General features: G+C 36.5%; 1 long non-coding RNA gene across 1 annotated transcript in view; it reads left to right on the top strand.

Annotated features, from left to right (window-relative positions):
* Positions 1-24441, top strand: part of LOC129524336 (uncharacterized) — a 35777-nt gene extending 11336 nt beyond the window's left edge. The window contains exons 2-3 of the long non-coding RNA XR_008668122.2: positions 11083-11290; positions 24341-24441. This is a non-coding gene — a long non-coding RNA (uncharacterized lncRNA). The remainder of the gene's footprint in view (positions 1-11082; positions 11291-24340) is intronic.
* The last annotated feature ends 1046 nt before the right edge of the window (positions 24442-25487 follow it).

Here is a 25487-nt window from a genome sequence, read left to right as displayed (position 1 = left end):
TCTTGCTTCTCTAGTTCTTTTAATTGTGATATTAGGGTGTCAATTTTAGATCTTCCCTGCTTTCTCTCGTGGGCATTTAGTGCTATAAATTTCCCTCTACCCACTGCTTTGAATGTGTCCCAGAGATTCTGGTATGTTGTGTCTTTGTTCTCATTGGTTTCAAAGAACATCTTTATTTCTGCCTTCATTTCGTTATGTACCCAGTAGTCATTCAGGAGCAGGTTGTTCAGTTTCCATGTAGTTGAGTGGTTTTGAGTGAGTTTCTTAATCCTGAGTTCTAGTTTGATTGCACTGTGGTCTGAGAGACAGTTTGTTGTAATTTCTGTTCTTTTACATTTGCTGAGGAGTGCTTTACTTCCAACTATGTGGTCAATTTTGGAATAAGTGCGATGTGGTGATGAGAGGAATGTATATTCTGTTGATTTGGGGTGGAGAGTTCTGTAGATGTCTATTAGGTCTGCTTGGTGCAGAGCTGAATTCAATTCCTGGATATCCTTGTTAACTTTCTGTCTCATCGATCTGTCTAATGTTCACAGTGGAGTGTTAAAATTTCCCATTATTATTGTGTGGGAGTCTAAGTCTCTTTGCAGGTCTCTAAGGACTTGCTTTATGAATCTGGATGCTCCTGTATTGGGTGCATATATATTTAGGATAGTTAGCTCTTCTTGAATTGACCTCTTTACCATTATGTAATGGCCTTCTTTGTCTCTTTTGATCTTTGTTGGTTTAAAGTCTGTTTTATCATAGACTAGGATTGCAACCCCTGCCTTTTTTTTGTTTTCCATTGGCTTGGTAGATCTTCCTCCATCCCTTTATTTTGAGCCTATGTGTGTCTCTGCACGTGAGATGGGTTTCCTGAATACAGCACACTGATGGGTCTTGACTCTATCCAATTTGCCAGTCTGTGTCTTTTAATTGGAGCATTTAGCCCATTTACATTTAAGGTTAATATTGTTATGTGTGAATTTGATCCTGTCATTATAATGTTAGCTGGTTATTTTGCTCATTAGTTGATGCAGTTTCTTCTTAGCCTCGATGGTCTTTACAATTTGGAATGTTTTGCAGTGGCTGGTACCAGTTGTTCCTTTCCATGTTTAGTGCTTCCTTCAGGAGGTCTTTTAGGGCAGGCCTGGTGGTGACAAAATCTCTCAGCATTTGCTTGTCTGTAAAGGATTTTATTTCTCCTTCACTTACGAAGCTTAGTTTGGCTGGATATGAATTTCTGGGTTGAAAATTCTTTTCTTTAAGAATGTTGAATATTGGCCCCCACTCTCTTCTGGATTATAGAGTTTCTGCCAAGAGATCAGCTGTTAATCTGATGGGCTTCTGTTTGTGGGTAACCTGATCTTTCTCTCTGGCTGCCCTTAACATTTTTTCCTTCATTTCAACTTTGGGGAATCTGACAATTATATGTCTTGGAGTTGCTCTTCTTGAGGAGTATCTTTGTGGCATTCTCTGTATTTCCTGAATTTGAATGTTGGCCTGCCTTGCTAGATTGGGGAAGTTCTCCTGGATAATATCCTGCAGAGTGTTTTCCAACTTGGTTCCATTCTCCCCATCACTTTCAGGTACACCAATCAGACGTAGAGTTGGTCTTTTCACATAGTCCCATATTTCTTGGAGGCCTGTTCATTTCTTTTTATTCTTGTTTCTCTAAACTTCTCTTCTTGCTTTATTTCATTCATTTGATCTTCCATCACTGATACCCTTTCTTCCAGTTGATCAAATCGGCTACTGAGGTTGATCAAATCGGCTACTGAGGCTTGTGCATTCATCACGTAGTTCTTGTGCCTTGGTTTTCAGCTCCATCAGGTCCTTTAAGGACTACTCTGCATTGGTTATTCTAGTTAGCCATTTGTCTAATATTTTTTCAAGGTTTTTAACTTCTTTGCCATGGGTTCAAACTTCCTCCTTTAGCTCAGAGTAGTTTGATCATCTGAAGCCTTCTTCTCCCAACTCGTCAAAGTCATTCTCTATCCAGCTTTGTTCCATTGCTGGTGAGGAGCTGCGTTCCTTTGGAGGAGGAGAACTGCTCTGATTTTTAGAGTTTGCAGTTTTTCTGCTCTGTTTTTTCCCCATCTTTGTGGTTTTATCTACCTTTGGTCTTTGATGATGGTGATGTACAGATGGGGTTTTGGTGTGGATGTCCTTTCTGTTTGTTAGTTTTCCTTCTAACAGTCAGGACCCTCAGCTGCAGGTCTGTTGGAGTTTGCTAGAGGTCCACTCCAGACCCTGTTTGCCTGGGTATCAGCAGCGGAGGCTGCAGAACAGCGGATATTGGTGAGCAGCAAATGTTGCTGCCTGATCATTCCTCTGGAAGTTTCGTCTCAGAGGAGTACCTGGCCGTGTGAGGTGTCAGTCTGCCCCTATTTGGGGGTGCCTCCCAGTTAGGCTACTTGGGGGTCAGGGATTCACTTGAGGAGGCAGTCTGTCCATTCTCAGATCTCCAGCTGTGTGCTGGGAGAACCACTACTCTCTTCAAAGCTGTCAGACAGGGACATTTAAGTCTGCAGAGGATTCTGCTGCCTTTTGTTTGGCTATTCCCTGCCACCAGAGGTGGAGCCTACAGAGGCGGGCAGGCCTCCTTGAGCTGTGGTGGGTTCCACTCAGTTCGAGCTTCTCAGCTGCTTTGTTTACCTACTCAAGCCTTGGCAATGGCGGGCACCCCTCCCCTAGCCTCGCTGCTGCATTGCAGTTTGATCTCAGACTGCTGTGCTAGCAATGAGTGAGGCTCCGTTGGCATAGTACCCTCCGAGCCATGCTCAGGATATAATCTCCTGATGTGCCATTTGCTAAGACCATTGGAAAAGCGCAGTATTAGGGTGGGAGTGACCCGATTTTCCAGATGCCATCTGTCACCCCTTTCTTTGACTAGGAAGGGAATTCCCTGACCCCTTGCACTTCCCAGGTGAGGCAATGCCTCACCCTGCTTCGGCTCATGCTGGATGCACTGCACCCACTGTCCTGCACCCACTTTCCAACACTCCCCAGTGAGATGAGCCCAGTACCTCAGTTGGAAATGCAGAAATCACCCATCTTCTGCATCGCTCATGCTGGGAGCTCTAGACTGGAGCTATTCCTATTCAGCCATCTTGGCTCCATCTGATGGCCTCTATTTCAAAGTAAAGTTTGATATCATGTTTATAGCTCATTATTGTTTACATTACCTCTGAAGGCAGTGGCTCCAAAATTTTATTAAGTTTATTAATGTATTCATTTATTTTTTCAAATTATAAGTGTGCCTAATCATAGTTGATGCTTGAGTATTTCTTACAGAAAGTTCTAAGCCACTTGGTGGAAACTTCCCTATTAAGTTACTGAAGGATTTTAGCTCCCTCCATTCTGTGATACAACCATCTGAACATGTCTTCTAAGGTTGTTGAGACGACAAGGGAATTGCAAGAGGCACAACAGCTTTTAACTGACTTGACTCAAAGGAACCCACATCACATTTAATCATAGTTCATTGGAAAAAAACTAGGTATTGTCCTATCCTAACTGCAAGAGAGTTTGAGAAATGTCAGAACATGATAAGACCTAATTGTCTGTCTCTTCCACTATTATCAAGAACTTACTAGACATTACTAAGGTGCATTGTAGATGTTTAAAAAGCAATTTAAAAATTCTGTGTCTTCTGAGATTACATGTTAGCAAAGTAGGTAAAAATTTTTACCAGTGTTCGTGTTCTACGTGAAGCAAACATGAGTGAAAGGACTAATTCTACATAAGGATTGTGGAAAATGTAAGTAGAAGAGGTAACATTTAATGTGGTATTTAAAGCACGAGGATTTTGTCAAGTGAAGAAGAGGAAAGAGAATGTTTTAAGTAGGAGCAATAATGCGCACTTTTACTACCCTGACGTGGTTCAAACTAAGTTCTGGTAATGGGACTCAGCCCTGTTGGCTGAAGTTTGGCAACCTGCTGAAGACACTGAATGTGATGGATGTGTGGACAGATGGAAAACATATTAAAGCCCCTTCAATATACCTTTATTGGCATCAATCAATATGTTCCACAAAATGGGAACATAGTAAGTCGTATCTGGGTGGCATAGACACAGGTATAAATCATAATTATAACTTGTATCAATAGGTGATAATACAATTATATTTTACAATATAATGCATACGAAACTTCAAGACTGATAAAAGGGAAATAATTTGTTTTGAATACAGGAAATAGAATTTTAAAAATTATAGTAAACTTGACCTCAGACAGACAAGTGGGGCAAGGCAGTCCAGGCAGAGGAAGCAGCAAGTGAAAGTATGTGGACAAGAAGTTTCAGGATTCATTCAGACCATAACAAATAGGTTGGTATTGCTGGAGATTAAAATGAAAAGAAGATCTCATGGAAGGTAAAATTCTAAGAGCAATCTTTTTGGCAGTAGAGTTAGAGCAGGCAGAAAATGAAAGTGATCTAGATGAGAAATTTTGAGATCCAATGAGACTACCATGGTGACAGTGGAGAACAGTACAAGCTGGTTTTTAGGAGGTGGCTATGTTTTACTAGACAATTTTAAAGAGAAATTTCACCGCACTGTGTAAATGTTAAATGCACAGGAGCTGTATGAGTAAGTAGCAATATTTGCTCTCTAAAGAAAAGAATAAAATAGGCTGGGCATCATGGCTCATGCTTGTGATCCCAGAACTTTGGGAGGCCAAGGTGGGCGGATTACTTGTGGACAGGAGTTCGAGACTATCCTGGTCAACATGATGAAACACTGTCTCTACTAAAAATACAACGACTAGCCAGGTGTGGTGGCGTCACCTGTAGTCCCAGATACTCAAGCGGCTGAAGCATGAGAATCACTTGAGCTCGGGATATGGAGGAGCCGAGATCACGCCACTGCACTCCAGCCTGAGTGACAGAGTAAGACTCAAGAAAGGAAGAAAGAGAATAATAGAATAGTTGGATATCCTATTTTAACTTATTTATAACATGCTTAGTCTCTAATCACACTTAAATACTTTAAAATGTCTTTTTGGGTGCAGACATTTTAAGAAAAATCTGACTTTTAAAATAGAATAAAGAAAATGGATTTATCCATGCAATAGTAGTGAATAGTGTTGTATACTTAAAAATAAAGTTCATGCAGTTTTCCATAAGCCTATTAACACTATGCAAAGAACAAAAGGATGCATTTTATTATCAGATTCTAGACTAGGATCAAACCTATCTCTCCCTCCAGAAAATCAGACTCCCCAGAGGAACCCTCTGGATGACTCACAAAAAATTTTCTTTTTCAGATTTCTTTTATATATATATACATATATATATATATACACACACACACATATATATACACACATATATATGTATGTATTTTATTGTACTTTAAGTTCTAGGGTACACGTGCACAACGTGCAGGTCTGTTACATATGTATACATCTGCCATGTTGATGTGCTGCACCCATTAACTCATCATTTACATTAGGTATATCTCCTAATGCTATCCCTCTCCACTCCCCCCACCCCACAACAGGCCCCGGAGTGTGATGTTCCCCTTCCTGTGTCCATGTGTTCTCATTGTTCAATTCCCACCTATGAGTGAGAACATGCAGTGTTTGGTTTTTTGTCCTTGCGATAGTTTGCTGAGAATGATGGTTTCCAGCTTCATCCATGTCCCTACAAAGGACATGAACTCAACCTTTTTTGTGGCTGCATAGTATCCCATGGTGTATATGTGCCACATTTTCTTAATCCAGTCTATCATTGATGGACATTTGGGTTGGTTCCAAGTCTTTGCTATTGTGAATAGTGCCACAATAAACATACGTGTGCATGTGTCTTTATAGCAGCATGACTTATAATCCTTTGGGTATATACCCAGTAATGGGATGGCTGGGTCAAACGGTATTTCCAGTTCTAGATCCCTCAGGAATTGCCACACTGTCTTCCACAATGGTTGAACTAGTTTACAGTCCCACCAATAGTGTAAAAGTGTTCCTATTTCTCCACATCCTCTCCAGCATCTGTTGTTTCCTGACTTTTTAATGATTGCCATTCTAACTGGTGTGAGATGGTATCTCATTGTGGTTTTGATTTGCATTTCTCTGATGGTCACTGATGATAAGCATTTTTTCATGAGTCTTTTGGCTGCATAAATGTCTTCTTTTGAGAAGTGTCTGTTCATATCCTTCGCCCACTTTTTGATGGGCTTGTTTGTTTTTTTCTTGTAAATTTGTTTCGGTTCATTGTAGATTCTGAATATTAGCCCTTTGTCAGTGAGTAGATTGCAAAAATTTTCTCCCATTCTGTAGGTTGCCTGTTCACTCTGATGGTAGTTTCTTTTGCTGCGCAGAAGCTCTTTAATTAGATCCCATTTGTGAATTTTGTCTTTTGTTGCCATTGCTTTTGGTGTTTTAGACATGAAGTCCTTGCCCATGCCTATGTCCTGAATGGTATTGCCTAGGTTTTCTTCTAGGGTTTTTAGACTTTCAGAAATTTTGAAGCCACAGCACCCTCATAAAATCCTCAGCATGGCAGATGTGGTATTCCCTTCCAAAGAAGTGATGCAAATCACGTATGAGGGAAAACTCTTCTGCTGCTTATACACTTTTGCCTAGATAAAAGGCGGGTTATCACTTTCATGTATCCAAAATATTTAGAAGGAAGTGTTGTATCTACCTAATGAGTTCAGGGCTTTAAGAATGACAGTTTTCAGATGAACAATAACTCCCGCAAAGCAATTTATAGCCCCAAATCCTACAAGACTTACTCTGGGTGACACTACTTCTGCAACAGTAGAACAAATTCTTCTATTTCATTGCATGCCCTGGCTTAGCTCTTATTATCTTCTCAGACAAGCCTCCACCCAAAACACAAGCGCTTCAGTGCTTTGACCTCAGGATCATCCAGTTAGGTCAACTCAACTCAGATACTTTTTCAATGCTATTTTATAGGCTTTGTATATACAGAGATGAACAAAAACTTGTTACTTCCTTTGAGGCTTTTGGTGAAGCTGAAGGAACAGATATGTTTTTTAAATGACTTTAATATGATGGAAAACACACAGGGTGCTAGGTCTTAAAAGATCAGTGCAGGAAAACTCAGGAAGTTGCAGTGCAGTTCAAAGCAGGGCAGGGCTGGTCGTACCAACCTTTGATGACATTTTATTTTAAAATATACACAGCCTAATTGCTAAAATGCTTGTCTCCTGTCCAACACTAGAAGAACAGTGCCCTGGATAAGTTAGAATAATTTCTTTCCCACAGACAGATCTTTTAAAATGATAGGTCAAAGGAGCTTGGTAAAACAATATTTTATGGTTCTAACAAGTTAAAATTCCTTACTGAGCCTGAGCCTTCATATAAATACTTAATGGGAATGAAAAAAATTGAAGGACCATAGGCCAGATATGAGAAACCATATAAGACATAGAATACTTCATATCGATTTGCTTTGATTTTCTGCTGCAGGTCACAAGTATATCATCATATAATCATCTAGTTTCCCAGAATAAAGAATAATCTTTCTACTTAATCATTTTATTCAATAGTTAGTGCTTTTTAGCTCCTAGATCTAGAATTTTTGTGACCCATTATTTTTCACAAGACTCCACTCACATTCTATTTTAAATGCCATTAATTTTCTACACATAACATGGGAAATATTAGATAATACTCTTTTTTATTCATCCACTGTATTTAAACAAACCATTTTCCACTTTTACAATCTCATACTAGATTTCATCAGGCTTTAAGCAGTTACTGAACAATGCATCTAAGTGTATATAACACTACTCTATCTTCACTTACCTTTTTTATTGTTATTATTATGATCTCCTATTTTAACATCACGATTTCATTTGAGTCTTTCTTCAATATTTCACTACATGTAATTTCTATAATATTCTTTTTGATATTTATGAACTAATACGTGGTTTTGCCTAACAGCAAGAACAACTTTTTCTTCTATACACTGGATGTTTTCCTTTGTTATTTTATATATAACTAGCAATTTATTTCCCCTAGAATTAACTAATTATACTTTTCTAATAAAATCTATGCCCTCAAATACATATTTTTTTCAGTTGCTGAAAGCTTTTTATCACACCACATTGCACAGTCCAGATTAAATGATGCACACTGAGGTTGTGCAAAGTTGCTGTTGACAGTAAATTTTTCTACTGACTTTTTTTTTTTATCTCTACTTAGGAGACACACTATAAATCTCATTTTTTTGAATTTTTTAGTAAATATTCAAGTTTTATCATAGTTCATTTTTTCCCACAAAGATTCTTGCTTATTTTTCCCCATCTCTGCATATTCTATCTTAGACGCTTATATAAGGGTGTGCACTCTATCTTATGCATAAGATACCCCCCTTAGCCTCCCTTACACTTTTCTTTTAGTTTCCTGGATAGACTCTGTATTAGTCATCCTTCTTATTGCTGATTTGAGTTTTACCCCAAACATTTTTTCTGCTTTCCATACAAAACTTCCAATTTGTGCTTTTTCCTGGAATATGTTTTTAAATTCGGAAAGTGAGTTTGATCACACTCATTGGGTAGCTTCTGTTTAAAAATAGAAACTGCATCAACATGGGAGAAAGACATTTAGGAGTTGTTTTATTTTGGTGAATATTGCAATATTTTATATTTCCTAGTAATTAACTCACATATTTTAGCTTTCAATATCCTTTTAATTGTACTTTGCCTAGAATCAGATTACTTTGGTTTGAGTTTACATTTATGAACGGTATAACTTTAATCAAGGAGCCTAACATGCTGAGCTACAGTTCCAATAACATGAAATGGGGATTTTAAGAACACCTATGACATAAAATTGGTATGAACACATACTAACATTATATTTAAAAAGCACTTGACATAATCCTTGGCACACAGCAAATTTGAGCTGTTTATATTCCAGTATTATTACATTTTCTATGGCAAATATGTGAAAATAAATACATCATTATTCACCATATTGATGTAGATACTGGAAAAACAACACATTCTGTTAATACATAATTTGAAACTGAAATTTTTCCGTCTAAAGGAAAATTAAGTCATCTAGCAAGTTTAAGAAACTTCAGGTAAAAGATAAAGTTCTTGGCTACAAGCCTTCTCAGAACTCTACATGCTTTTGGGGAAAACAGGAAACATTGACCAAACACATTTGCTTACAGCAAAGGGCACTGCATGTTTGGTTATACATGTTGGAAAATGTTCATTTGATGAATCTGAAGAAGGAAAGATATTTGGTGCAAGGCATTATTTTATTACATATTTTAAAAATCAGACTTGTGTGTTGAGGAAATTGACCTGTCAAAGAAATGTAGAAACCTTTGATTCCTGTAGTTTTCTTTATTATTTTAAGAGGACAGCAACGAGGTGATACTAGAAGACTGTTTTTCTGACCATAAGTGTCACTTTTTGCATTACGTCATTCTTTCATGAAGTAGTATTTTTCCAATAAGGACAATATAATACATATCATATCATATTACCAGAAATGATTTCAGAATATTGTGAAGTTGCCTACAGGTGATCATTATATTACCCTTTGGCTTCCTCTGATGACGTCTCAGCCAGATGAGGGGATCCCTAAAATTAGTAGCTTACTTTTTGGTATCATATTAATACATACTTGCTCTGAAGAATAGTAATAAACACATTAGGGAAAAAATCATGACTCAGTGCAAATGCATCTCTGAAAACAAAATAACAAAATCTCTAAATAAATACCTTAGAAAATGCTGGAGATTATATGGAGACAGACATGTAACCTAGGTAATTAAAAATAAAACCTGAAGTTGTCCATAACAGGATATCATTTACAGATTAAGCCAACGGCAGAACTTAGTATCTATTGATGCATTCCATTTAAATTTATTTAAAAATATGCTTCAAATTATGTTTTGCAAACCATTTTTATTATCTATGTGTAATACCAATATGTTCACTGGGTCCTAAAACAGTATCTGGCCCTTTGTGGCCTTCAATATATGTTTGTTAAATGAAGCACAAATCTAACTACAGACCATTAGCTTTGGTATGACATTTTTCAGGACATATAAGTGAGTTTTACATAATTCATCTTCAATGGCCTGAGGGTTTTTAGATATTAACTATGAGTTAATAGTAAAATACTTCAGTAGTACACAAGTTACCGATACTGATAGGTGAGGCAAAACCAAAGGGCAACAAAATCAATGATAATCATTCTATTTTAGAAAATAAAACAATGTTTTAATACTTCCCATGTGTAAAAACTGGAATTTCCAAGGATTAAAATATAAGTGTTATTGAAAAGTGATATAGAAAGGGTGGCATATTTTCTAAGAGAAGTTATGATATAGCCAAAATTGTTTCTTTTAATGAATAAAATTTTTGCTCATTCTATAATAGAAATATTGCTGAAAAAGCAGTCTGATGAAATAGTAAGTACAGTATAAGTTTCTCACTAAACTATATAAGAAATACCCAAGTCAATCTTATTAAATTAGCAGCTAATTAAGAGTATAAATTGACTTCATTGAAATGAATTTTAAAAACCTTTGTTCTTTAGAAACACCATGAAAAGAGAAGGTAAATTACAGATTGGGAGATAATAAATATTTGTAAATCATACATCTAACACATATTTAGAATATAAAAAGAAGGCTTTAAACCATGTAAACAACAACACAAATTAAATTAGAAAAATGAGAAAAATACATGACAGATGTTTCACTTAAAAAGATATACAGATGGCAAATAAGCACATAAAAGGATTTTCTATATCATTAGCCACCAGGGAAATGCAAATTAAAACTAAAATGAGATAGTACTACACACCTGTATTAATGACGAAAATAAATGCTTGTGAAAACTCCCAATGCTGGCAAAGCAGAGACACTAAATCACTCATATATCACCAGAGAGAATGTAAAATGATACAGCCACTCTGGAAAACAGTTTGTCAGTTTCTTTTAAAACAAAAAATGACCGAAAATAAGACCCAAAAATTGCACTCTTAGAAATTTATCCCAGAGAAATGACATTTATGTTCACACGGAAACTTGTACATGAATCCTCATAGCAGTTTTATATTTAATATCCAAGACCTGGAAATAATCCAGATTTCATTTCACAGGTGAATGGCTATACAAGCTGTGATACAACCAAACCACAGAATACCACTTAGAAATATAAAGGAACAGACTACTGATACATAAAACAACTTGGATGAACCTCAGAGCAATTATCCTCAGTGGAAAAAGCCAACCTACAATGATTACCTAGTGAATGATTTCATTTACGTAACATTCTCGAAATGCCAAGACCATAGAAATGGAAAAGAGGTTAGTGGTTATCAGGGGTTAAGACGGGTGTGTGTAAGGACGGCTAAAGTTGGGTAGAACAAAGGAGCCATTTGATGATAGGACAGTCTCTATCTTAAATATGGTAAGTTACATGAAGCTACACATGTGATAAAATTTCAAAGAAATATATACATTTATAATAATCACTGTATCTATACCCGTGAATTATGAATAAGTTCTGTAGTTTTACCAATGTCAGTTTTCTTGTTTTGGTATTGCGCTATACATAGGCAAGATGCTAATTTAACAATAGGGGAGGCTGGTAAGTCTTCCTTACTAGGGGGTCTGCATGCATGGGACCTCCCTGTAGCCTTCTTTGCAACTTTCTGTGAATCTATAATTACTTCAAGACAAAAAGTTAGAAAAAAAAGTCACTCAAAAGAAAATAAACGATGCATGGTATATAGGCTAACAATATTGTCTGTTTTTTTAATTGCTTTAACAGCATCCAGCATACTGGAGACACTCAAGAAATAGTTAATTACAAAAAAGTTTACTAAATAATAAAAGCAGCATCTTTAAATTCAATCTCACAATTAACATATATATAACATGTTCAGAATGGTTTTAATATTTATTGTCCAGTTCTAACTTTTGTAATGGATATGCAATCAATGCATCTTAGAGCTTAGCAAATTAGTTTCAAGACATTGATAAGACTGGGACAATAAATTGTTTTTTATTGATATATCATAGTTGTACATATTTTGGAGGTACATGTGATATTTTCATACATGTGTATAATGTTTAATGATCAAATCAGGATAATTAGGATACCCATTACCTCATTTATCTTTTTTTTGTGTTGAGAACATCACAATTCTTCTCTTCTAGCTATTTTGAATATATAACAAATTATTTTTACCTGTAATATTCTTATTGTACTATTAAATATCTACGTGAAGAAGAATTAAACTAAATCTCCATCTCTAAGGGTAGAACTCACATCTTCTAATTTTGCATTTTTACCATTAACTTCTCTTTATTCCTTCCCTACTCACCTTCCCTTCCTAGCCTCTGGTAACCATCATCCTACTCACTACCTTCAAGAGATCCACTTTTTTAGCTCCCATATATAATGAGAACATGCAATAATGAGAACATGCAATATTTGTCTTTCTTTCCCTGGCTTATTTCACTTAACATAATGACCTCTAATGACCTCCCTCCATGTTGCTACAAATGACAGGATTCCATTTTTCTTATGGCCAAATAATATTTCATCATATGTGTGTATATATATATATGATATATATATTGAGTTAATTTTTATATATATTGATTTTATATATATCATATATACTACAGTGATTTTATATATTATATATTGAGTTTATATATATTCATATATATTGAGTTTTCTACAGTTGAGTTGTGTATATATATAATACACATGTGTATATATATAATACACATGTGTATATATATAATACACATGTGTATTTTATATATATATACATGTACACACACACAAACACACACACCATGTTTTCTTTATCCATTTATCTGTTGATGGACCCTCAGGTTGATTTCATATTTTGGCTATTGTGAATAGTGCTCAGTAAACATGGGAGTGCAAATATCTCTTTGATATACTAATTTTCTTTCCTTTGGATATATACCTAGAAGCAGAACTGCTGGATCATATTTTTAGTTTTTTTGAGGAACCTCCACAGTTCTTTTCATACTGGCTGCACTACTTTACATTTTCACCAGTGGTGCATAAACATTCCCTTTCTCTGCATCCTCACTGGCATTTGTTATTTTTTGTGTTTTTGGTAATAGGTCTTCAAACCGGGATGAGATGATAACTAATTGTGTTTTTGATTTGCATTTCCTTGATGATTAGTGACTTGAGCATTTTTAAATATATCTGTTGGCCATTTTTGTATCTTCTTGTGAGAAATGTCTATTCAGGTCTTTTGTCCATTTTTTAACTGGATTATTTGTTATTGAGTTGTTTCAGTCGCTTATTATTCTGGTTATTAATCCCTTTCTGAATGGATGGTTTGCAAATATTTTCTCCCATTCTGTAGGTTATCTCTTCACTTTTTAAATGGTGTCTCCTTTGCTGTGAAGAAGGCTTTTACCTTGATGTAATTCCATTTGCCTGTTTTTGCTTTTGTTGTCTGTGCTTTTTGAGGTCTTCCCAAAAATATCTGTGTCCAGACCAATGTCCTTAGTACTTCCCCAAAGTTTTCTTTAGTAGTGTCATAGTTTAAGGTCTTACATTTAAATATTTAATCCACTTTGAGCTGATTTTTGTATATGTTGAAAGATGAGGATCTAGTTTTATTCTTTTGCATATGGATATACTGTTTTCCCAGAACCATTTATTCAAAGGCTGTCTTTTCCCCAATGTATGTTCTTGGCACCTTTGTGATAAATCAATTCTTAATTCTCAGAGTTCTTAAGATAATCAAAGTATAACATACACAAAGCTTACAAAAGTGGATGTCATTTATATAAAATAAGTACAGTAACCAAAGAAAATCTTGATTACATGAACACTGAGGAAAAGACAAATCCCTCACATTGCCCAATTTTCAAACTTAGATGCAATATTGATTTTTGCATCTTGTTAAACTAAAACTTACTGCCAGGGACCATTTTTTTTTTTTATTTTCAGGAGACCTTTTAAGATAAGAAAATTGGACTTCATTTTATCTTAATTCACCTGATGAAAGCTTTCTCATTGTTTCTCTCATTCTACCCCTTTACTACCTCCCCCATTTTACTCCTTAATAGACAAAGCTTCACTTTGTCTATTAAGAATCAATACAAAACTAAATACAGTGTGCTGCTACCCAACAAGGACTAAATGAAGAATTATATGATAAGTCTTGAACTTTGAGTAAAATCAGTAAAAACTGCCCTTTTGCTACTTAACCTTTAACTAGTCAAAACCTTTTTTTACTAGAAATAAGAGAAGAGTATTGGATGCATTTTCTCAGATGCTGACTCAGTGATAAAAGTAATATAGACCCCCTCAAAACAGTGACTTAAGCATGACTAGAATTTTTTTCTGAAGTGAAATAAATACTTAAGTAGGGTGGTTAGATTGGTTTCATAGCTCCATGAAGACATCAGCATCAGCGACCAAGTTATCTTCCAGTCCATCTCTCTGCAAACTCTAGGTTATAGCCTTGATTACCCTGCCATAAGATGGCTGCTAGAGTGCCAGCTATCTCAAGGTTCTCAGAAGTTCTACATAGTACCTTCATTCACATATCAATCACAGTAACTTGGTCAACTAGTATTACAAAGGAAGCTGAAAGTTTCTTTTATAAATGTAGGCAATATGCTCCCTAAAATTTATCTTTTTTAAAATCTTAGGGAAGAAAACATACAATGGTTCTTAGGAGGTAAATAAAACCCCGAAAATAGATGCTATATTAAGGTTTTCCAGAGAAATAGAACCAATATTATACATATAATCTATCTATTTATCTATCATCTATCTTTTCTATCAAAAAGCTAGAGATGTAGATAGATGATAGATAGATAGATGATAGATACATACATACATATATACATACATAGATGATAGGTAGGTAGGTAGATAGATAGATAGATAGATAGATAGATAGATAGATAGATAGATATTATAAGGAATTGGCTCATACAATTATGGAGGCTGAGCAGTCCCAAAATGTACAGTCAGCAATCTGGAGATTCAGGAGAGTTAGTGATGTAGTAGTTCCAGTCCAAATCCAAAGATCTGAAAACCAGGAGAGCTAATAGTGCAAGTTCTAGTCTGAGTTTGAAGATGTGAGAAGCAGGAGAGCTGATGGTTTAAGTTCTAGTCCAACAGCAAGAGAAGACTGGTGTCTCAGCTCAAGAAGTCACACAGGTGAAATTTCTTTTTACTTTGCCTTTTTGTTCTACTGATATCTTCAAGTAATTGAAGGAGGCTTACCCACATTAGGGACAGCAATCTGCTTTACTCAGTCTACTGATTTAAATATTAATTATATCCAGAAACACCCTCACAGACACACCCAGAATAATATTTGACGAACTGTCTGTGCACCCAATGGCCCAATCAAGTTGACATTTTAAAATTAGCCCTCACAAACATATTCATAACAAAACAAATAGGAAACACTCAAGAATATTAATCTTTATATCTGTTACTCATCATGTGGTCATAATGGGTATTTATAACTATCTTCGTCCATCACAATTCTGTATTCTCTCTGCATTCAACAAGGTCCTCAGTTGGCTATGGTTCTTTATCTGGCAGGATAGTCCAAGTCTGTATTCCTGAAGGATCTGGGCCATTTGTCAACCTGCCTGGATTGGGTTGTTGTAGTTTTCCATTGAGTTTAATCACAGGGTATGATAATACTTAGAGACACCCCAGGAAATCTCTTGTATTTCAACTACATTCTCCCTTAACTCCATTGTGAAATAGCAGGCCAACTTCCACTCAGTAGTTAGGCTCAATCACTCGAACCAGCTCAGTAACTCCATTCATTATCTAGTGACTCAGAGACATAAGGAGTCCAAAGTGGCTGAACAGCAGTCTAAACTTCCAGGTCAATGCAATCATTGTTTTGTCTTCTAGCAGAAGCAGTCTCCTTTAGAACGAGACCTCTAAGCCAGCATAAGTTCATGGGAACAGGAAACAAAATTTTTGCTAACGTGTCATAGAGAACATAGGGAGTGGTTCCACCCTTATCTCCACTCCCCAACTCACAGATCCATGAATCTTAGCTATGGGAGAAAGAGCACCACATATTGAATGCTGATTTGGAGCATATGCAGCCTTCTGAAGAACCTTTCCTCTTCCTTGGAAGGTATTGCCATGTAGCTGGTGCTGTAACTCAGTCTTCAAAAGGCCATTCCACCATTCTATCAAGTCAGCTGCTTCAGAATGATGTAGAACATAATAAGTCTGGTGTCTTCCATAAGCATGATCCCATTGCTGCATTTTTTTGGCTGTGAAATGAGTTCACTGATCAGAAGCAATGCTGTGTGGAATGACATGATTTTGGATAGGGCATTCCATAAGTCCATGGATGATAGTTTTGGCAAAAGCATTGCATGCATGGGAAGCAAATTCACATCCAGAGTACATATCTATTCCAATAAGAACAAAATGCTGCATATCCCATATAGGAGTGGTCCAATCTAATCAACCTGCTACTACGTAGCAGGCTTATCACCCCAGAGAGGACTCAATCTTCATCTCTACTATTGGTAGACTGGGCATCTAGCGTAGCAGTAGCCAGGTCAGCCTTGAGAGTGGAAGTCCATGTTGCTGAGCCCAGACATAATCTCCATCCTTGCCACCATGACCATTTCATTCATTATAACCACCCAATGGTTACCTTGCCTGCTGCCTAGACAGAGCCGATTTCTCAAGACAGGAGAACTGCAATAGAGAAAGAGTAATTCATGCAGAGCCAGCTGTATGGGAGACTGGAATTTTATTATTACTCAAATCAGTCTCCCCCAGCATATGGGGAGCAGAGTTTTTAAAGACAACTTGGTGGGTGGGGGATGCCAGTAGGCCAGGAGTGCTGATTGGTCAGGGATGAAATAATAAGGAGTCAAATCTGTCTTCTTGTGCTGAGTCAGTTCCTGGGTGGGGGTCACAAGATTCAATGAGCCAGTTTTTCGATCTGGGTGGTGCCAGCTGACCCATCAAGTACGGGATCTGCAAAATACCTCAAGCACTGGTCTTAGGAGCAGTTTAGGGAGGGTCAGAATCTTGTAGTCTCCAGCTGCATGACTCCTAAACCATAATTTCTAATCTTGTTGCTAATGTTAGTCCTACAAAAGCAATCTAGTCTCCAGGCAAGAAGGAGGTCTGCCTTAGGAACGGGCTATTATCTTCTTTGTTTTAAACTATAAACTATAATAGTTTCTTCCAAAGTTAGCTCATCCTATACCCAGGAATGAACAAGGACAGCTTGGAGGTTAGAAGCAAGATGGAGTCGGTTAAATTAGATCTCTTTCTCTGTCTCTGTCATAATTTTGCAAAGGCAGTTTCATCATGAGCCCATTTGGGTGATGACAGAGGTGGCTGAGAAAAGAGGCTAACTGGTATTTATAACTGGGCCATTCTATCCACTTGATTAATGAAATTCTGTTCTGTGGACACCACCCTTTGTTACTTATTCACATGGAAAACAAATATCTTTGTTTTTTACCCATTTAGATAAGCCTATCAATATACCTCTTCCCCAGACTTACTTGTCACCAATTTTCCAATTATGTTTTCTCCAAGTCCTTGATCATCCAAAGAAACCATTGGACATGCCCATGAGTTGGTGTATAATCAAATATCTTCTCATTTCTCTTTCCATGCAAAATGGACAACTAAGTGTAGTGCTTGAAGTTCACTTAGTGTCCTGCCCACTGGAGGGGATTTTTCTTCATTACTATTCATCAGTGATAGCTCAGAAATAGGCTTTAGTGCTGCCTCTGTCCACTTTTAGATGGTGCCTGCATAGTGTTTGGAATCACCTATAAACCCAAGACTTCTATTCCTCTATAAACTGATTATTTATCATGATGAAACTCCTGTGAAATCATAGATGCAGGCTGGGAGAGAGCGCGTAGTATAACAGGAGTGGGGGCCATTGGCATTTGGGCCCCTATTTCATGTAACTTACTTGTCCCTTCAGGGCCTGGTCAGACCTGTTCTTGTATATACCACTTTCATTTAACAATAAAGTGCTGCAGTGCATGCCAAATTTTATGATTTGCTGGGTGAGATGACATGCAGTTCATGACAGGCTCAGGCCTCATGGTAACTTGGTGGCCATGGTTAAGTTTTCAGTTCTACTTAATAACAGTCCAAGAGCTGTTTCTCAAAAGGGAAGTAGTTAACTTTAAAGGATGGCAAAGTGTTGCCCCAAAATCCTAAGGGCCTAGAGTTCAATTAATCTATAGAGGCTTGCTAAAGTCTCCAAACAGCATTTCTATCTACCACTGACAATCTACCATTGGATAGGCTGGATCATGTGGCCTAAGTGATAGAACCATTGGATAGGCTGGATCATATGGCCTAAGTGATAGAACAGATTTCACAGCAGCTTGGATCTGTTATGGAGCCTTTTCTTGTTCCAGGTCTTACTCAAAATCAGCAGCTTTTCAAGTCATTCCATATATGGTTTGGAGTAACACACCCAAATAAGGCATGCATTGCCTCCCAAATCCAAAGAAGCCCACTAGGTGTTGTTCCTCTTTTTTTGGTTATGGGAGGTGGAGGCAGATGCAACAACTTATCCTTCACATTAGAAAGATTATCACAACATGTCCCATACCATTAGACCCCCAGATATTTCACTGAGGTAGAAAGACTCTGAATATTTTTTTGATAAGAGTTGTCCTATCCTCTGACACACAAGTATTTTACCAATAAATGTAGAGTAGTTGCTACTTCTCACTCACTAGGCCAAATTAGCATAATGTCATCAATGCATTGGACCACTGTGATACCTTGTGGAAGGGAAAGGTGATCAAGATCCCTGTAGAGACTAAATTATGGCATAGGGCTGGAGAGTTGTTATACAACTAGGATAGGACTGTGAAGGTGCATTGCTGGCCTTGCCAGCTGAAAGAAAACTGCTTCTGGTGGTACTTATTGACAGATGAGGGTGGGAGGTGGAGCATTAGCCAGATCAATCGCTGGATACCAAATACTAGGGAATGTATTAATTTGCTCAAGCAATGAAACCACATTTATTACAGTAGCTGTAATTGAAGTTATGACTGGTAAGCTTATGATAATTCACTGTCATTCTCCAAGATCCATCTGTCTTCTGCACAGGCAAGATAGGAGTGTTGAATGGAGATGTAGTGGGAATCACCACTCCTGCATCTTTCAGATCCTTGAAGATGTCATTAGTCTCTGTAATCTCCCCAGGGATAGAGTTTTTCTTTTGATTTACTGTTTTCCTCGATAGAAGCAGTTCTAGTAGCTTCCATTGGGCCTTTTCTACCGTAATAACCCTCAATTCATAGGTTATAGAACCAATGTGAGGATTCTGTCAGTTACTAAGTGTGTTTATTTCAGTTAAGAACTCTGGAATTAAGGAAATAACCATAAGATGCGTTCAGGGATGCACTGGCCCCACTGTGAAACATACCTGAGCTAAACACTCTATTGATCACCTGATCCCCATAATTCCTTACTGTAACTGGAGGGCCACAACTCCCTGCAGTCTCTGAAACATGTGATTATTTCCTTTTCCCCAGTGTACAGTTAGTAACCCTAATAAAAGGCCATGGGTCCCTTTGGGGAAGGCCGAAAGAAACATTTAATAGTATAAATTTTACTTAGTATACTTGGGTTTTTCATTGAGGAGATCTAGCCTCTCCATTCAAGGAGTTCTCAGTCTACAAAGGCTTAATTATGCAAATTGCTTGAGGGAACATGACTTTCTGTTTTTATAATTTGGGTTGAACTTTTTTTTTCTTTTTCTTTTCCTATTTTTTTTTTTTTTTTTTTTTGAGACAGAGTCTGACTCTCTGTCGCCCAGGCTGGAGTACAGTTGCGTGATCTCAGCTCAATGCAACCTCTGTCTTTCAGGTTCATGTGATTCTCATGTCTCAGCCTCCTGACTAGCTGGAATTACAGGCATGTGCCACCATGCCCAGCTAGTTTTTTTTTATTTCTACTACAGATAGGGTTTCCCCATGTTGGCCAGGCTGATCTCGAACTCCTGGCCTCAAGTGATCCACCTGCCTCCACCTCCCAAAGTGCTGGATTACAGGCATGAGCCCCTGCACCTGGCCTCGGGTTGAACTTTTATTCATTGACCTAGAACTTTTCTGCTTATATAGGTCAAGTAAGATTTTAGTCAGCTTCCTGTCTTTCACTTCTAGAATCACCCTATGATCAACCAGCAAACACCATAGTTCTAAAAACTCAAATTATTCTTACTGTTGTCTTGACTTTCTGTCCATTACGGTAACCACAGCCACCTTGCCTTTGATGGTTGAGTGTTATTACTCAGCCCTGCCATCCCAGGATCCGATTACTCCATTGCTATTAGGTTTCCCAGTTTAGTGACTGCAGTTCCCACTGTAAGATGTGGCCTGCAGAGAAGATCACAGAGCTTTCTAGGATGCCAAGCCTCCACTCACGAGTTTATTTCTCACAGTGGTGGTAATAGGTATGTCTTCTGGACCCTCCCAGCACAGGTGAGTAGGTCTTAAATGACAAATCCATGCTAACATCCCAATCTCTCTAATCCTCTAAATCCTTTCCTCTATGATAAATCAAGCCAGGTTCAGCATTTTAACATATTTATTGTGGGCCACCTGTTGGTCCATGTTTCAGTAAAGCAATCAAACTGTCTAAGCCTTTTCTAACTCCTCCAACTGTAATATTAAATGCAGAATCTCTGCTTAGTGAATCCATATCAATGAATTCAGCCTGATCCAATTTTATGTCTCTACCACCATTATTGCATACTCTTAGTATCCAGTCCCACACATGTTCCCTGAATTTGTCTGTATATATTAGGTAAGTAGATAGATTAGATGGATAGATACATGCATACATACATACATACATACATACATACATAGATTTACTATAAGGAATTGAGCCACTGATTATGAAGGCTGAGAAGTCCTAAGATCTGCACTTAGCAAGCTAGAAACCTAGGAGAGCTGATGGCGTAAATTCTGGTCTGATGGATACTTAGCTCTAGCAGTCATACGTGTGTAGTTCCGTCCTACTCTGCCTTTTTGTTCTACACAGGTCTTCAAGTAATTGGATGAGGTCCATCCACATTAGGAAGGGAAATCCACTTTACTCAGTCTGCTGACTCAAATACATCCAGAATCACCCTTACAGACATGCAGAAGAAATTGTTTGATTAAATGTGCAGACACTCCATGGCCCAGTCACATTGACAACTAAAATTAACCATCACAGGAGTCACGGAGTTTACACCAGGTTGTGAATTCATTACTGAAAAGGGAATGTATCGAACATCAATTCAACAAAAAATATTGGGGATCTGCAATGTGCATATTGCCAGATGCTTAGGGTAATCCACAAATGTAGAGAAAATACTTGCTAATCAAAGATCAGATGAGACTTGTATCCAGAATAAAGAACTTCTACAACTGAACATTAAAAGACAAATAGCCCAATTTAAAAATGGACAAAGGATCTTGAATAGTCATTTCTCCAAAGAGGATATAGAAATGGTCAATAAGCACATGAAAAGTTGCTCACCAGTATTAGCTATAAAGGAAATGGAAATCAAAACCAAAACAAGGTCCCACTTCGCAAAAACTAAGATGGCTATAATAAAAAAGATAGACAATAATTAGTGTTGGTGAAGATGTAGAGAAATTGGAATTCTCATATATTGATTGATTGTGGAACTGTCCTAAGTTGGTGCAGCTTCTTTGAAAACAAGTCTGGCAGTTCCTCAAAATGGTAGACATAGAATACTATATGATACAACAATTCCAATCCTAGGTATATACCCACAAGAAATGAAAACTTAGGTTAACACAAAAACTTACACATGAATGTTTATATAAGCATTATTTATAATTGATAAAAAGTAGAAACAACCCAAATGTCCATCCACTGATGAATGGATAAATCAAATATCCATACAATGCAACATTATTTGGCCATAAAAAGAAATGAGGTATTAATATATGCTACAACATGCATGAACCCTGAAAACATGCTAAGTTAAAGAAGTCATAAAAAACACACATTGTATTATTCCAATTATATGATGTAAGCAGTATAGGCAAATCTATAGATACAGAAAGTAGATTAGTAGTTGCCAGGAGCTGTGGGGAGAAAGGAGTAAAAAGTGACTGCTAAAGAACATGGGGTTTCTTTTGGGGATGATGAAAATATTCCACAATTAGATAGTAGGATTAGTTACATAACATTGTGAATTGTCAGTAAAATGACACCAATAAAATAACTCTCCAGAGAAGAAATCTTACTGCATGGGGGATAGCAAAGATCATAACAATGCCAGCCGACAGGAGCGGCAGTCCCAGGATGTCAACCCATTGCATAGTTTGCAGGTAGGTGTTGGGGCTGCCAAAAAAGACATGGCTCACAGAGGCACTGGAAGGAATAGCACTTTACCCACATAAAGATGAGACAGAGAAAAATCAGCTTCAACAGTGAGCATTGGTCTCCAGTGGCCATTGGGTGTCACCTGATGGTCATCATGGAAAATTGTTTGCACATAATCCTTCTTATACGGCAGGTGAAGGACCCCATTTTCTGCCTATTAGTAACAGATATAGCAGTGGGGTTGGTCAGGTGTCATATGACACACACACTTGAGTAGAACAAAGAAGTACACATCAAACCTGGAAGAGGAAATGATATTGCTAAACAAGGTAATATACCCACATGTTGGGTATATTTCAGCTTCTTATCTCCACTAAAGAAATATTCCAGGTGTGATACATGTTCCTGTGCAAGTATGCAAGTGTCTTTAGGCCACATGATCACCTTTCCCAGAATGAATATACAGTACTAAAAAGCACTCAATTGCGCAGTTAGATATCATGCCATGTAAATTATACCTCCCTAAAACTGGTATGACAAATCATGAAAGTGTTTACGAAAAACAAAGGTGGTGAGATATAGTATTGTTCCCTCTCTTCAAAGATATTGCAATGCAATGAGCATTAGGTAGGCAAGTAATAGTTATATGTTTCATGTTCTAAAACTATCATGTGCAAGAAGGGGACAATAATAACACATGCAAATATTTTGCAGAAAAATATGAAAACAATGTCAGTCACATATTCAATTGTTAATAGCTCATATGAATTAGAGCATACTAAGAGGAAAATCTTCCAGTAGGTATACAGTTAAATACAATGCATGAGTTTAGGTTGTTTTTTGTCACCCTAACCTCAAATAGAGTACTGCAGGGTTCATTTTAATACATAGCATAGCATTTTGATACATAGCATATCGAGCATTTCCTTTCACTCCCCAATAAATTGTTCACCTAGTGCTTTAATAGCATTAGTATCAATAATATAATATAATAATATCAATATTTGTAATGCATTCTGAGATTATGGAGAGTATTTCTTCAGTACAAAAAACTTTGTATATGTGAAGAAATGATAATATAGTCTACATTATATTTCTATTTTGATATAGAAAGTAGACCTTTCTTTGGTTCCTAGATTAGACCCAAGGAAACGAAAAGAGGTTAAAAAAAAGATTGAAGATTTTATATCTTATGTTAAAAAGATAATTAAATTTTATAAGTTAAAAAAAAAAACCTTAAGAAGTGTGAGGTACAAAGTCAATGTCTGTCAAAACATTTACATTCATTAAAACAAAAGAGCCTAAAATATATTATTGTTAATTTAATTATTATTGATGCTTACTAAGACCAAACACTTTGCTAAATTCTTTGGGCGAATAATGTCATTGTACTACGTAAATACTAATATCAATTTTCCCATCTTAAGTTGAGGGAAATAAGACTAAAAAAAATCTGTTAACTTATCCAAAGTTACAGCCAGAATTCAGGTACAAGTGAGTCAGGACCCCAGTCTCATATTCAATTTTTACTAAATCATATATATTATATCTTACTTTACTATACTACTCAAAAAAGACCAAAAGAGTAAGAAAAATAGCAATAATAATTACAGCTAATATTTATTTTAAATATACATAGTACTAAACACAATGCTGAGTCTATGGTATCATCTAATTAAATTGAATATGGAGGATATCATATTGAATAGGACATATTAATATTAATGAGTATTATAAAATTAAATTCTATCACTAATGATGTTATGATGATGGTGATAACAAAGTTGAAAGAAAAGATATGTAGAGCATTACAAGAGGAGAATTTCAGGTCTGATTCTTAAACAGTTCAATTGTTAAGGATTTAGCAGGAAGCTTACTGTCTATCAAGTATGTTTTAATGGATATACAGCATGAGTTTTTTTCTCTAACTGAAAAAAGATGAAGTACAGGCTGAGTAGTCTTTTTTACAAGGTTTCTTTTTGCCATTTTATTTCTTGTAGAAAAATCAAGCTTTGTCTGAAGACCAAGTTTATTCCAAGGAGGGATCAATTTCCATCTTTTTAAGGGTATGAAAGAGGTTTAAAATTACATTAAATATTGCTCAAGTAGTTGAAAGTCAGTTTCATTGTGGACCCTATATTTTTCTGTTTCTCCTTGTCATTACTCAAAGCAATGAGCTAATATTTAAGATCCAATTTAGACGTCTCATTAGGGTGAAATTAATTACTTTATGTTAATTATATTGAACTCTACCCTCAAATATTTTACAAATATTACAGCTTTGTTTGTTTATTCCTTTGTTTAATTTATTTGCCTGTAGTAAGAACATTACCTGTGATTTGATTCTGTAAGTTAGTTCCATATTGTATATCATGTATTGACTATTTCTTTTTTCAGTTCAATCATGAGCAAAGGTAAGATTTTCTATTATTTATTTAATGTAACCTTAGGAATGACTTGATAAATTTTATAGTATAATTTGACACACATCTGTTGTAATTGTTTTTGAAGGCTTTGATTGTATTTTGATCCATGTTGGTAAGTAAACAAAGTAAATAGACTTGGTGTGGGAGGAGGAGGTACAAACAAACATTACAATAAGCACAGATTAATTGCACCGAGTGATTAGTTTTAGAATCAGTAACATTTGGTTGAGATATTATTATCCTTTTACTTGTAAATTTCATTCAACTTCATAAAGGAAAATTATAAAAAGCAAGTGACCATTATCTCTTTTATACGATCAGAACAGAAAAGAGTGTTACCAGGGAAAAAGGTGAGTGGGGATGGGCCCGTGCCACTTTAAGAGTATAAGAATTTAAAACATCATAGTAATTTAGGGATTTCTCCAAGAAGCCATTTGTTTCAGTTCAGTCACTTCCTTTTATAAAAGACAGCAACTCAGCTCAAAACGGCTCAATCAAAGTAGTATTTGGCTTACATTTTCTTACTTCAGGCATGAATGGATCTTGCTGTCCATACCATGTCAGTCCATAAACGGAATGTTATTGGTTCTGAATCACATAACATTATCTTCTATCCATCTTTGATCCAATCACTATGGCTGAAAGAATGATATGTTCTAATAAACCATCCCTAGACTGTGTGATCATCCCTGGAATCAATGCCATCTAGACCTCATAGGCT

The sequence above is a fragment of the Gorilla gorilla genome, chromosome 7 (assembly GCF_029281585.2).
Source record: "Gorilla gorilla gorilla isolate KB3781 chromosome 7, NHGRI_mGorGor1-v2.1_pri, whole genome shotgun sequence".
NCBI lineage: Eukaryota > Metazoa > Chordata > Mammalia > Primates > Hominidae > Gorilla > Gorilla gorilla.
The sequence above is the reverse complement of the archived record's forward strand: the minus strand, read 5'-3'. Positions and strand labels throughout refer to the sequence as shown.